This window comes from Lytechinus variegatus, chromosome 4 (genome assembly GCF_018143015.1).
Source record: "Lytechinus variegatus isolate NC3 chromosome 4, Lvar_3.0, whole genome shotgun sequence".
NCBI classification, from domain to species: Eukaryota; Metazoa; Echinodermata; class Echinoidea; order Temnopleuroida; family Toxopneustidae; genus Lytechinus; species Lytechinus variegatus.
Genome location: NC_054743.1, coordinates 56585053 through 56595491, shown reverse-complemented (window position 1 = coordinate 56595491; position 10439 = coordinate 56585053).

Genomic DNA, 10439 nt, shown 5'->3' with positions numbered 1-10439 from the left:
GAAGATCAGAAATTTTGAGCTCGCGCTTCGCACTCTCATTATTTATTTGGTGATACTTGTATCTTCTTCATTAATCACTAAAACAGTCCTAATTGAGTCACTTTTCACGTTATTGTAATAAAATTTCGGCTCGCGCTTCGCGCTCGCATTCTTTAGTTGGATACTTATCTTTGTTCATGATTATAAAAACTGCTCTGAATCTTCAGTTCTAAGGAGATAAAATATCAAAGATTTTTAGCTCGCGCTTCGCGCTCGCTTTATATATTAAGATCAATAAAAACTACAGTCTTTAGTTAGGACTACCCCCTGAAAAACCAACAAAAAAGCCAGATTGTAGCGGCCAATCGAGAAAAATGTTGATCAAAATATTTTTCGCCCCCCCCCCCCATTGGCGAAAGCTGGATCCGCCCCTGTCCTTTTTCCTGTGTTGAAAAGTGTGCATATATGTGCCCCTCTGATATTGTTTTAGCAAACAAGGACAATTCAAACAATGACAAACGTGTCCCTCTAGTAATGTGCATAATGCTTTAATACTTCATTGAAATAGTAAACTATGAACATGGAAGTACCATTCGAATTGTTTCATCAAATCTATTTGGAGTCTGTCTCTTTTTGGGTTTAAAAAGCAATTTGAACATGTTTGTACCTTCAAATGAAATCGACATTTATTGACATGAAAACAAACTGACCGATTAGGGTAACCTGTTTAATCTGCGCTGAATGAAATATATAGATAAAGCAAACTCAGACAAAGAGCACAATTTGAGTATATAACCAGTCCGGGAATGACGAAGCCTGCATTATATTTGATGAAACAGTTTGAGGCATGTCTTCAATGAATATGCAATAAACATGACGCGTATGTTCATGTCAAATCCTCACTTATCATTTTTTGTTGTTTGAAATTACGTTTTTGAAAATAATGTCAACCGCGAAAGGACAATTGTTTTTTTAACAGCACTTCAGTAATCGTGAGATGAATATTATTGCAACTGATTTTGTTACAAGGGAGACATATACAACATCCACGTGCTTTTGTTTGTTTTTGTTTTTAATCTTTTCCACTACCTTTTTTCATCTTTCTGGCCCAATCCTCTCTTTGTATTTTCTATATCTTCATTTAATTAGCCTTTCCCTTTACTCACCTTTTCTCTTTGCCGTCTCTATCCTTTCCCATCTCTTCTTTTCTTTTACTTTCCATTTATGAACAATGATATCATTTTATGTTTGTACTGTAAGTATTATTCTGCCATTGTATATTGGACACAGGTTTATTTTTAATTCCGCCTTTGGCTGCGAGGCATGTTTTAATCAACCATTTTGCATTTAATTGAATTAAATCCACATGTTGCAATTTGGAATTGATTGAATATCATGTTATGTCCAAGGAAAGCTGGGAACTGAAATCATCAGCACAACTATTGCATACTGCATTCATGGCAGCGCGCTTTTGACCGTTTTCACAAAATAAAGCTTAATTATGAATTTCAACCATATTTCTTTTTATTAATAAGATATAAAGGGCAAATTCACAGCCTCAGATCACATAAGCAAATACAGGATGAATAAAACAATAATTTTCCTTTCATTTATAGTTGATTATCCAAGTCCAGACACAACAAAGATACAAACACAGTTATATGCGGTATTTCGTGGTTTAATAATTAAGCGAGTAGCATCGCCGTATTCAAATTCTCAAATCATCAAGAAAAGTCATAATATTATCATACGTTCTTTTACATAAAGAAATAGGTGTGGAGGCCTCCTGAGGTTACTAATGATTTTCGATAATACTGTAAATATAGTTCAACCAATATAGGTGGGAATAAAAATAATCAAAATTCAGAAAAACACGAACATAGCAAGATTTCACAGCTTGCCAAGTTCAATATTTAATGGTAAGATTTCACAGCTTACCCGCAATCATGGCAAGATTTCACAGCTTGCCAAGTTCGATAATTAATGGTAAGATTTCACAGCTTACCCAAAACCATGGCAAGATTTCACAGCTTGCCCTTCCTACTTAAATTTCGTGCCAAGATTTCCCAGCTTGCCACGTGGCCAAAGTAGGGAAAAATACATATATATCCATCCACAGGCCTATCTACGACAAGATTTCTCAGCTTGCCGTAGCCCACCAGGCCAACGTGGGCGCTAATAATCATTATTCTTTTGCGAATTGTAATAAACCTCTCAGGAAGCCTCTCGTTATACAATTATGTTTATATAATGATAAAGTAAATTACTGAACGAACGAATGTGGTGTGGCAAAAAATGCAATTCCGCCAAACGGGATGGAAAATATGGGTACATCTTGCCCGGATTGACATCCCGCCGCCACAACACATTCTGCTTCGCGCAAGAGCAAAAACCTAAACCTAAACATCTTATAACACACTTAACATGGCATAGTATGGCATCGCTCCGAAGGAAATGCCACGTGTTATTACGTGGCAGGTCTGACCCACAAACTAGTTCATGACTGTGCTATATCGAAAAGTAGATCGCGGATAAACAAAGGATGAGGTATAGCCGACTGGTGCCCCCCCCCCCCTTCAAGTTCGTTTAAAGACCCAGGTCGAGAAAAAATTCGCTTGGACGCGTGGCATGTAGATCGAGAGTAAGCAGGCTCCTTCCAAACCAAATGTTGAACGGGTTACAGCCAGGCGGAATCATATCAGCTGCAATGGGGAGAGAAAAAACAAAAAGGACAAGCAGCAAGGCGAACTACAACTTAGGAGCCTGATGGCCCCAAAACATGCTATAACACATCATAACAATATATAACAATGCATATATTGTAGGCACTTAAATATGTTGCCACTGAAATCAACCCCATTCTGTATTCAGTGTTCACTAATGCACTGCCAAGCGAGCGAGAAAGCTGCCATATTTGAGTATTTTGAACACAGTACAAAATGCAACTAGTGAATAACCCTACTTCCAGTATACATAAATAACTTGCATCACTAAATTACGGGCATGCTCATAACCGAGATATGCATAACGCCACTCACTACCCTTGTTATCAAAATAGAAATTACCAGCGACCACATTCAAATCAAATGTAATGAAAACATCCCTTCTTCACTTCATATTTTGAGCTGCCTATCTGTAAGTAACATACCCTTAAACTTGCAGCTAAAACCCCAGCTTCTGACTAAAAGCGACATAATTTGTAAAATGAGATTACTAGAAAAGAAAGGGGGAACAAAATACCAAGAAGCGCGACCTTTGTATTAATTACTTTAGGCAAAATACTTGGCCGTGGCGATCGCCCCTGTTTACAAACTATCGCCAAGCAAGGCATAATTGGCCCGGATGTAGCGTCGGTGGGAAAGAGAAGCCCAGCGCCCCATATTTTGAATGCGAGCGTCAGGGATCCCTGCCATTGCAGCAGACGTTGCCGCCCCGATACGGAACGAATGAGAGGAATAAAACTCCACCGGCAAGTTGAGGAATGATATCGCCTGTTTTAATGTTTTACCAAATTCATGCCTCGTCAACGGCTGAGTGCTAAAGTGGCGGAAAAAGGCGCGTTCACTCCCCTGACTACTAGAACGAATGGACAAGTAATTATCTACAGCCTGAACAGGACACATTGGAGATGAAGTATTCGTGGGAATAATAATGCAACACCCTTTCCCTGTCTGATCCGACTTTGACCTCCGGACTGTGACTTCCAATTTTCTGCGGGGACCCTCCCCCCGTATACAAACATCGTTTTCCAACAAAGAAAGGGGACCCCGTTTAGATTGAGCCGTAAACTTGCCCACCCGGAGAAAGCCAAAAAACGCCACTAGAAAAGCGGCGCGAAAAAGTGCCTGATTGTAAGAATTTGGACAAACATGAGGTATGGCATGAATTAACGATTTCAAAATGGGGAAAGTTATGGGGCACCGAGTATCATGCTGGGCAAATTTGCGCCGACAACCATCCACCAAACGCCGAATGGCGAAACAGCCGGTCGTGTCAGGCCAACCCGAAGCCTGCATCCCAAAGGCTAACCCTGATATGTAAGTACTTATGGTTGATCCCGCATAACCATGCCATGAAAGAAAATAAATAAACTGAGCCACCTGTTCAACGTCTGGTTCGACATTTATATCGTAGTGATATCGCAACCGAAATTGCTCGAATGCGTCCCGAGCCTTCCTATAGGTAGAATGAGTGTTCTGCGCTCGAGAAGCCAGCATGAGACGATTCCTCTCTACAAAAAGGTCCGCCACAGATGGATGGGTATGACGCATCCCCGCTGATCGGCGCCCGGTGCTAGCTGCCGAAACCTTTCCATCTGAAAACGAGAGAGGGAGTCAGCTATTTCGTTGGAAGAGCCAGGCACGTAACGCACCCTAAAAAGAATGTTGTATTTCAAGCAAAGCCCTACCAACATCCTAACTAGCTTCATGATGTGTTTGCACTTAGATGTTTGCGAATTAACAACATGCACAACGGTTTGGTTATCCGACCAGAAAAGAACCCGGTTGTTAGCTAAACGCGCCCCCCATAACCGGATACCCGCCACAATCGGAAATACCTCTAAGAAGACAATGGAAAAACCTGCATCCAAAATCGCTGCAGGCCAACGGCCCTGAGCCCATTTGTTCTGAAAGAAAATGCCAAAACCAATGCTAGCTGCTGCATCTGTGAAAAACTGAAATTCGGTGTTTGAGCGCCAGTTTGGGTGAGAAAACATGACGGTGCCATTAAACTCGGATAAAAACAGAGCCCACGCCTGCAAATCAGCTCTTGCCCCTTTTGATATGCGAATTCGGTGCTCCGGGCGACGGACGCCTCGAGTCAAATCGATAAGACGCCTAAGAAATGCCCTACCTGGAGCAACAGCTTTACACACAAAATTAAGGCTGCCGATAAGCGATTGCAATTGTCTCAATGTCAACTTCTTTTGCGCTTCACAGTGACGCAACGCTGCCTGCAGGGAGTCGATTTTCTGACTAGGAACGGGAACTTTCATTGCTATCGCATCAATCTCTAAACCTAAAAAGGTGATAGAAGAAACGGGCCCTTCCGTTTTCTCGCTTGCAATAGGGACTCCAAAAGCCTCGCACATAGCCAAAAAATGCCTCATAGACGATTCACACTCCTCGCGCGAAGCGCCGGCGAAGAAGAAATCGTCTAGATAATGCAGAATGCGGTCAGTATTAGCTAGGTTGCGACAACAAGACTCGAGAAAAGTGCTAAACCGTTCAAAGTGCGCACATGATATAGCACAGCCCATAGGCAAACATTTGTCGTAAAATATTCCCCGTCAACGCAGAAACCGAGGAGTTCAAAATCAGAAGGGTGGACCGGCAGCAGCCGTAATGCAGATTTGATACCTGCCTTGCCCATAAATGCACCTTGACCGAGGCGTGAAACAAGATTAACAGCTTCGTCGAACGAAGTGTATGATACGGAGCATAGATCTGAGTTAATAAACTCATTGACCGATTGACCTCGAGGAGCTGAGAGGTGTTGAATAAGGCGAAATTCCCCCGGGGTACGCTTGGGAACAAGCCCTATAGGGGAGCAGCGAAAATTCGGAAAGGGTGGATTTTGGAAAGGACCGGCAATTCTACCCAGGCTAATTTCTTTCTGTATCTTATCCTTTAAAATATCTTTCAGCTCCCCTGCCGATTTCAGATTTCGTGAAGAAACAGGGTGACGGAGCCCAGTAAAACCAAGAGAGAACCCAAATCGGAACCCAGAAATAAGTTGAGCGGCATCATCGCGCCTGGCGTACTTATTAAGAAAAGGAAGCATGCGTTTCAAATTAATTGGTGTTTGGTCCGGGCACCCGTTTGCTACTGGCGGCGGCGGTGGGTTTGACGCAGGCGTGGGCGCCGTGGGAGGTTGCAGAACAGTTTCTGCATCTGTGCAGAAAACGGCAGTTAACTCGGCTGCGTGACCCGGTGTCATTGAATGCGTAACAGAGCAGCGGGGGTCGGGGGATGCCGACGCGGTTTGAACCATATTGCCGAGACGGGGGCATGCGGCTTGCTCCCCTCCCGTATGGGCGAAAGGGCTGACTCCTGGGGGCGAGGGATGACGAGGGGGGATATTGAAAATGGCTCGCTGTTGCGATTGTCAGCCATAGTTCAGAGTCGATTGACGCCCAGGATCTAAAGGGGTGACGCGCCTGACGGAGGCGAAACTGCGCATCATAAGACCGCCAATTGACCCCCCCCCCCCATATCGAACAATGGAACGTACGATGTCCATGTACTTTAATAATTCCCGAGCCCGAGCTGGATGACGCTCTAGATATATCGACGCGAAAATCAGAAAAGCTGATGTCCACTGTTCAATATTAGACAGCACAGGGGGCTTGCTATGCGGCCGCAAAACTACTGCAGCCCCCGTAGAACAGAGGCTGAATGATTGAGCGGAATCTACCTGCGCGCCGTCTCTTTTTAGTAGCAAACCTAGATCAAAATATTCACCACTCCAAATCTTTTCTTTGATCCCGAGAGGAACCTCACTACCCAGCTCATCGCATACGCAGCTCAGCATAGCCGGCTGTGTCGGAGGGGTAATGCCAGAAGCATCATAAATGGGGAGGGTAACAGGAGTATCAGGGGGATGTGAAGGCGCCTGAATTTCATGAGTTGCCTCAGAACTATGCGCAGCGCCGGGAGGGGTAACTATGGGCCAGGGAGCCCCTACAGTATCAGACTCACCGTTTATAATACTCGTGCCGGCTCCAGCTCCAGCGACGTCCTCTTCGACGACCGAGGTAGACGATGCACTCCCAGTCCCAGTCCCAGCCTTCCGCGTGCGACGAGGCGTTGCAGGCTTGCTAGCATTTTTCCTTCCCTGTTTTACTTTCGGCATTTTCAACTACTCCAAAAGATGACGTGGAAAGACAGAGGCTGCTCAAAAGTTAGAGTGAACTTTGAATCCGGGCACAGAAAACCGGCAGACAGGATAATGACGAGCTGTGGTATATTCAAGTACCCACAAATTGTCACAATAGTCGAAAATGAGACGTAAAAGAGACGTAGAATCCAAGCAAAAAGAGCTCACCGACGACAACACAGGAGGATGGTGTACTGAGGTAGATTCAACGAATTCCGAAAAATTGTCATAAGTTAGCAAGTATTAAGTAGCAGGCAGGTCGTACAGCGCAAGGAGAATAAACAAATGACGAGTTAAAAAGACTCAAATCCTGCAAAGCGTCCTGAAACTGTAACTTTATCAAGAGAGTAGTAATACCAGCAAAGCGTCCTGATTTTTCCTAACATCAAATGTTAAACAAGCGCAGTAAGGCGTCGAAATTTGTAGGAAATAGAAATCTGTAGGAATTGGAAATAATCAAACAAGCGATCGAAATTAGTACGACCTGCTACTCTGAACACCCCGAAGAAAAGTGAGGAGGTAGGGAAGAAATCTCCCCGCCAATTATTTTTTGTCAACGAAGTCGTAAAACTGGACCACCTGTCCGCGCCAAGATCGCCAGGCGGGGAGATTTCCAACTACGCCCTTGATGTCTAGACTCTGGATAACCGCTTGTTAACGAAATACTTTCGCTAAAAGATATTAGAGGCTTTAGAGCTAATTGCTGTGATTTTCATAACATTTTGTGATCGACGAAGAATAATTCACAATAAGTCGAAGATCCAGGTTTGTTCATTTAACCGAATGTAGAATAGAGTTCAATGGGTTAGTCAGACCCTTGTTTGATGACGCATTTTTATTTCAACATTATGTCACTATTATTCCAGATTGAGCGTCTTGATATCAAGTACATTGATCTCAGTCAACGTCAGTCTGCATCACGTCATCTGGCTCAGTTCATTTGTAAGATGCCTCATCTCGGGGAACTTCATCTCGGGGATACACATGGAACCACCAGTACCTCACTTCACGAGAGGTTCTATTCAACGTTATCATCCTTAGCATCGTCTGCCAAGGTATATTTTCAGTTTCTTATTTTCGTTCTCTTCGTGTTTCATAGCATTTTCTTCCAATTAGTGCAGTATGATGTGATGAGGATATTCACATTCTCAAACTGAAATTTGTCTAATGTTTTATACCAGAGGAATGATATATTATTATAGTTTCATCATTGTGTAAAGGCATAAAGCGTTTTGCCCAATTTGTATTATTTTTTTTATTCTGTTGAACATTCTTTTCTATTACCATGATTTCATTTTAACAGTTTAAAACTTTAATTTTAATCCGGTAGTTATTCCAGGAAACCGAGATAAGCAGACTTTGCTTCAAAGTTGATTTCCTTTTCTGTTTGTCTCACCTGCATAGTAGAGTGAGGCTATAGGCGCCGCTTTTTCCGATGGCGGCGGCGTCAATACCAGGTTTTAACCTGAGGTTAAGTTTTTTTGAAATGACAGCATAACTTAGATAATATATAGACTTAGTTCATGAAACTTATACATAAGGTTAATCAAGTATCACTGAACAACTTGCATGGGTTTTACGCCACATGATAAAGGCCACAGGTCATTTAGGGTCAATGAACTTTGGCCGAATTTGTGCTATCTGTTGAATTACCATAACTTTGAATGTTTATGGATCTGATTCATGAAACTTAGAAATAATAATAATCAAGTATCACTGAACATCCCGTGCGAGTTTCAGGTCACATGATTAAGGTCAAAAGTCATTTAAGGTGGATGAACTTTGGCCAAGTTAGAGGTATTTGTTGAATTGCCATCATATCTCTTTAAGTGTATTAGTCAACTTTATAAAACGTGGAAATAAGAGTAACCAATTATCACTGAACATCTTGTGTGAGTTATAGTTATCAAAAATCAGCACTGCTGCTATATTAAATCGTGTGATGCAGGTGAGACGGCCAGAGGCATTCCACTTGTTTGTTCCTTATATTTTACTTAAGTTTGTATTTCAATTTGTGTTTGAATTGAAATAGCAGCAAAATGAATTCAATCAATCTATAATGATATTCTCGATTTCTCCTTCTTATAGTCCTTATAGTCACACACTCCTGTCCGCTATTTATACTTAATCCCTCTTTCCTGGGACGCACTGTACTTTACATTCTCTCTCCTGAATGATTAAAGACCATTATAATTTTTTATTTCAGATATGTCATAGGTCAGAAGGTAGTGGGTTATTTGATTGTTTATTGAAATGAACCATTATTTGTTACTCTTTTCCCTTGTCCAGAAGGACGTAAATAATAATAGAACAAATAACGACAGACACATCCGTCTAGTAATGTACATAATGTCTAAAATATTACGTTCAAATAATAAACTATGAACCTATAGGTGCCATTTGAATGTTAATTGTTTCATTAAATATATTCGGAGGCTGTTTCTTCTAATTTAAAACAAACGATTTGAATATTCTTGTACCTTCAAATTTAATCGAAATTTAAATGAATATGACATATAACCTAAGTGACTCACAATAAAGGTAACCTGTATGTTCTATTCCTTTATTAAGGCCTTGTTTCATGCTGAACGCAATATAATTTGAATTGATAAAGCAAACTCAGAGAAATAACATGTTGATAATTTGATCTAAACTACATGGAATAACGAAGATTGCATTACATTTGCTGAAGCAGTTTAATACATGTCTTCATGAATATGCAATGACAATGATGAAGACGCTTATGATGACATTTCAATATCATTTTTGTATTGTATGAAATTACATTAATTCAAGCATTGTCAACAGTGAATGAACAAAAATAAGATTTTTATTACAACACTGTTGTATTTTTCCGACTAGAATCGTTGGAAGTGAGACATACCATATCCACATTTTTTATTTTGTATTGATAGGATTTCATATCATAACAAACGAAAGCCGGGAACTGAAATCATCAGCACAACAATTGCATACTGTTTTCATGACAGCGTAATTGACTGTTTTCGCGAAATAATAATAATTTTTGAAATTCAATAATTAAATTATACATCAGATATTTCTGGAATTTACAGTTTTTGGTCGTTGAATTTCACATAATTTAGATACAATTATTTCACCCTTTTAAATGGGGTACCATTTAAACTGTAAGGAAATATATTTACACTGGCAAAGGCATAGAGAAGATGACGCAAAGGTAGGAAGGATGGTATCTTAATAGTTTCCAGCTGATATAGAAATATGAATATAAATATATTGAAAAACATCAGCGATTTGTAAGAAGGCAGTATATAGGCCGACATATCCATTATTTTTTTACGAGATGAAATGACCTTAGATGTCTTTTTCAATGTCTTTTTAGAAATTTCAAATGTTGCATAACGAATACATGATACCCGGATCACCATGCCTATTTAATGAATGATGAATCTTCACGAAACACCGACCAGGTTTTTTCATTAAAGGAAATATGGCAAATTAACAGCCTTTGATTAGATAAACATTATCATGATTAAGAATAATTATATTTCCATTCATCGTTGTTAGAGCTAATTACTGTGATTTTCATAACATTTTGTGGT